This window comes from Chelonoidis abingdonii, chromosome 7, assembly GCF_003597395.2.
Source record: "Chelonoidis abingdonii isolate Lonesome George chromosome 7, CheloAbing_2.0, whole genome shotgun sequence".
Classification (NCBI taxonomy): domain Eukaryota; kingdom Metazoa; phylum Chordata; order Testudines; family Testudinidae; genus Chelonoidis; species Chelonoidis abingdonii.
Genome location: NC_133775.1, coordinates 12,612,593 through 12,617,387, shown reverse-complemented (window position 1 = coordinate 12,617,387; position 4,795 = coordinate 12,612,593). Strand labels below are relative to the sequence as shown.

At 45.6% G+C, this 4,795-nt stretch overlaps 1 pseudogene; it reads left to right on the top strand.

Moving 5' to 3' along the window:
- Positions 1–720: 720 nt before the first annotated feature.
- On the top strand, positions 721–1,938 carry LOC116824057 (solute carrier family 25 member 3 pseudogene; annotated as a pseudogene).
- The last annotated feature ends 2,857 nt before the right edge of the window (positions 1,939–4,795 follow it).

Genomic DNA, 4,795 nt, shown 5'->3' with positions numbered 1-4,795 from the left:
CCAGATCAGGATGGATTGCTACATATTGAGACCTGCTGATTCCATGGACTTGGACACTGGGATCTCAAATGGACCACGGCAGCTGGGAGTTCTCACATATAGTGATGCTGGGTCCCACTGTTGTAGAAGAGTTTTATGGCTAGAGACCTACAAATTTGCAGATTTTTTTTTTTTATAGAAAACTCTTGTTTACATATTTGCAGGATATTCACCACTTTATTTCCATAAAAATCCCCCACACTCACTCCACCAACCTTTTCTGCCTGCACCTCCCCTTGCGTTTTCCCTGTAACCCTCTCTTTGGGTCTCCGCCGTTTGCCATTTCGGTGACACTAACAGGCTGTTCTTCCCCCACTCAACTCTCCCCCGTCCTCAGCTTCTCTCTAGCTCCCCACATCTGCCCTCAAGTTTTCTCCTGTCCTCCCCATCTCCTCTGCCACGCTATGCTCCCTGACGCCGCCTGGAGCGCGAATCACCACCCATCCAGGGCCATAGAGATATGGCTAGAGCGGCTGCCGACACACTGTCACCCTATCCATCGTGCTGGTGCTCCACCCATGCTTGTGGCAACCGGGCTGGGCTACACTCTAGGCAGAGTCTCTATGGTTAGAATCCTGTGGCCTCCGAAGGGCACTGGCAGTTGGAACGACAACGGCCGCAGAGACGTGCAGCCCCCCCACACCACAGGAGATGGCAGCAGGGCCCCTCCACACCCCAGAGATGGCCCTGCCCCCAGGGGACCCAGAGGGGTGCAGGCCCCAGAGCGGCTGGGAGACAGGCAGCGGCCCAGCCTCCCCTCAGCATCCAGTCCGGCTGTGGGCAGCCATTTTCCCCACGCTCTGCAGCCTGGGGAGTGACAGCAGCGCCGCCCTCCCTCAGCGCAGTGACCTGAGCTGCCAGGAGGAGTTGGATCTAGGGGCCCCAGAGAGGAGCGACAGCAGCACTGCCCCTCGTCCTGAGCACCGGTTCCGGCTGTGGGCGGCCGCCTTACCTGCTCTTTGGGGCGAGGAGGAATACAGCTGCAAGCATGGCTCTGCGAAGTATCTGGCCCTGTGCGGCCTGGGTGGCGTGGTGAGCTGTGGCCTGACCCACACGGCTGTGGTGCCGCTGGACCTGGTGAAGTGTCGTATGCAGGCACAGCCCAGTCGCTACCGGAGCATGCTGCAGGGTTTTGCTCTCACCGTGGAAGAGGAGGGGATGCGTGGCCTGGCCAAGGGATGGGCCCCCACCTGCGTGGGCTACTCCCTGCAGGGCCTCTGCAAGTTTGGCTTATATGAAGTCTTCAAACTGCGCTATGCTGACATGTTGGGACCTGAGCAAGCTTACCTGTGGCGGACCAGCCTCTATCTGGCCGCCTCAGCCAGTGCTGAGTTCTTTGCTGACATTGCTCTGTCCCCCATGGAGGCAGCCAAGGTGCGAATCCAGACGCAGCCAGGCTACGCCAACACATTACGGGTGACTGTCCCCAAGATGTACCGTGAGGAGGGGCTCTGGGCCTTCTACAAGGGGGTGGGTCCTCTCTGGATGCGCCAGATCCCCTACACCATGATGAAGTTTGCCTGCTTTGAACGCACCTTGGAGGCCCTCTATGCCTATGTGGTGCCCAAGCCACGCAGTGAATGCTCCAAGCCTGAGCAGCTTGGCGTTACCTTTGTTGCTGGCTATATAGCTGGTATCTTCTGTGCTATAGTCTCCCACCCAGCTGACTCTGTGGTGTCTGTGCTCAACAAGGAGAAGGGCAGCAGCGCTCTGGAAGTCCTCAAGAAGCTGGGCTTCATAGCCGTGTGGAAGGGCCTCTTTCCCCGCATCCTCATGATTGGCACCCTCACAGCCCTGCAGTGGTTCATTTATGATTCAGTCAAGGTCTATTTCAGGCTCCCTCGGCCTCCACCACCAGAGATGCCTGCATCGCTGAAAGAGGGTTTTTTCTTTAAGTAGATTCAGCCCATAGATGATGCATTGTGAGCTACATTCCTGCTGCATTGTACTGTTTCATTTTTGACTCTGTTTCAGGGTCCTGGACCAACTCCCACCTCAAAAAGCTACCTCTCCCGAGATGGGAGTGGTTAGCCTTTTCCCACAGACCTTGCAGTTACACTGTCACTTCACTATATAGTTCATTCTGTCAATTTTAGGTTCCAACCATCATCTTAGATGTGCCCATCATTGGACTTTGTGCCTTGACATGAAATTACATTTGACCGCTCTGTTAAAGGTCTATTTCTGCAAAGGCTTAAATCTATCGGTATGTGGCTCTTAATGCCTGTGTTTGCCATGGATAGTAACTCTGAAAACTTTGAAACACAACAGTCATATCTGCCTATTATAGAGAAAATTGACATGTATTTTAAATGGGTGCTTATTTTACGCTCATATACAATATTTAGTGGAACCAAAACATTAAATATTGCTATGAATAATATGTTCAGAATATAATAATTTACCTCAGACTAAAGTGTTTATCCACATTGTTTATTGGAATTGCATATTTACAATTTTGTTTATGGAATGTTGTATTTTGTAAAGGTTAGAATATTAATGAGTTAGTTATTTGTGTGTTTGATAAAAAACTGCTGAGATGTTTGGAGTATTTGTTAATGGTTGATTACACAAAGGTGTCCTGGCTCCTAAATTAGAAAACCTGGGCATAAAATAGAGTTAAGCCTGCTTACGTCTCACTTACAGACCTTATTTTTAATAAATAATTTGGGATAGAGGAATGAGTATAATATGACCTAATTTGGTGCCATTTCTATCTTATGTGGCAAACACCTTCCTTTATTTAAACATAGATCAAATTGATACGTGCTGTGGGTTTTCTTCAATAAAAGGGATATGGGCATGGTGTAATTTACATGAGATATGGCCTGCAAGTCACTCATTTATTCAAGAATGCCAGACATAATATATATCTGAACATAATTATCTCAAGAATGTTATTTATTAAATGTTTAGAAACGTTATGTGGAAATGTCTAAATAGTTAACAAAGGAAATAAAAATGCATTTTGTCCTGTGGGAAATTTATAAAAGTGTTTTAGTCACTGTGGAAATATAGAATCTTTGTGTACTTGCTGCTGTTATAGTAAGACAGTAAAGTAACTGTAGTACACAGGTCACATGCAGTGGGCATTTACGGTTTGAATGGAATAACTAAGAAAATTCTGCAACACTTTTAAATAAATGTAAAAATATAGTGTTCTGTTCTTGGGGCCTAATCCAAGCCCAGTGCAATCAGCTGAAAGATTCTGATTGACTTTCCTGGGCTTTGGATCAGTTTCCTGGAGAATTAAAATAGCCACAAGTCATGGCCAAGAAATGTGACCAGAAATGTACATAACTTTTACCCTTTTGAAATGCTTACATGGTATATACTATATTACACAAAACATCAACTGGCCCACAATTAGCTGCTTTTCTACATCTTGTGTTCACTGACATACAAAAAGGGTTAAAAATCATAACATATGTCAGTGGTTCTCAACCAGGGATCTGTGGTTCTCTGGGGGGAGGGTTGCAAGGAGGTTTCTGGGAATCTGCCAAGCAGGTCCAGTATTAGACTCGCTGGGGCCAAGGGCTGAAGCCTGGGGCCCTGAGCCCTACCCCTTGGGGCTGAATCTAAAGCCTGAGCAATGTAGCTTCACAGGGGCTCCTGTGGCATCGGGTCCCAGGCAATTGCCCTGCTTTCTACCTCCTAACGCTGGCCCTGGCTTTTATATACAGAAAACCAGTTGTGGCACAGGTGGGCTGTTGAATTTTTAGAGCGTGCTGGGGGGGCCCCAGAAAGAAAAAGATTGAGCATCCCTGTTATATGCCACCTATCAAGTAAGCAGTTATACAGAATAAGCAATGACAGAGCTGAAAGAATCAGTTCTTTAGCTTGATGTCAGAAAAGATCCAAAGAGACCTAATTTCAATACATATAATTTTAGAAGCACAGAGGACTGTACATTAACACCCATTTATGTTTTGCAATTGAAGCTGAAAACTTATGAGCTTTACAATGATATTAAGCTTAACTAAAGTTCACTGACATCTCCGCAATTATATTGACATTAGCAATTATTTAAGGAGCACAGTAATTGTTAGACCAGACACTAACAGCCCAGTCCCATGTAGATGTGGGATAAGTAGTCATTTAAAAGTAGTGAGAACTGAACTCTTATCAAATATGAAAGCAGCTATCACTTTCCATTCATCTTGTTCCTCTCACCATTGTTGCTGTTATACATCTTTTTCAAAAGATGATATTAAAGTGGAAGAGGGAAAAGAAGGTGCATCTAAATTGTCACCAATGGGTCCTGCATAGCATAGTAAACTTGGGAATTCCCAAGTGTGCAGCCTGTTGCTGGCCTTGAGATGCAACACAAACTGGAAGCCAGTTATACGCAAGTCCCAAATCATTTCAATCATCTCTGTACTAATTCACTTTTAAGTGAAATAGCACCTATAATTAAGGTGTAATTCTAGCAAAGTGTATATTGTCTATAATGTTTTGCAAATGAGATACTGCACAAATCTCATGAATCAAGTGGGTTGACCAGTAAATGTTTTAGACTCCTACTCATTTGATTAGCAGGTTGGAGAAAGATGACCATGTTTTTAAGAACTCGCACAAACATTCTCTTGTGGGTTTTTGTCAAAGTACAAATTGTTTTTAAAAATTGTAACTATATTTTACATATGTTAAGTTTAAAATGAAATTAATATTTCCCTTCTTGGACCCCCAGGTTCCCATCCAGCACCACGTGTAGTCATTTACACCAGTGCAAGCTGAGTGCAAAATGGATGTAAAA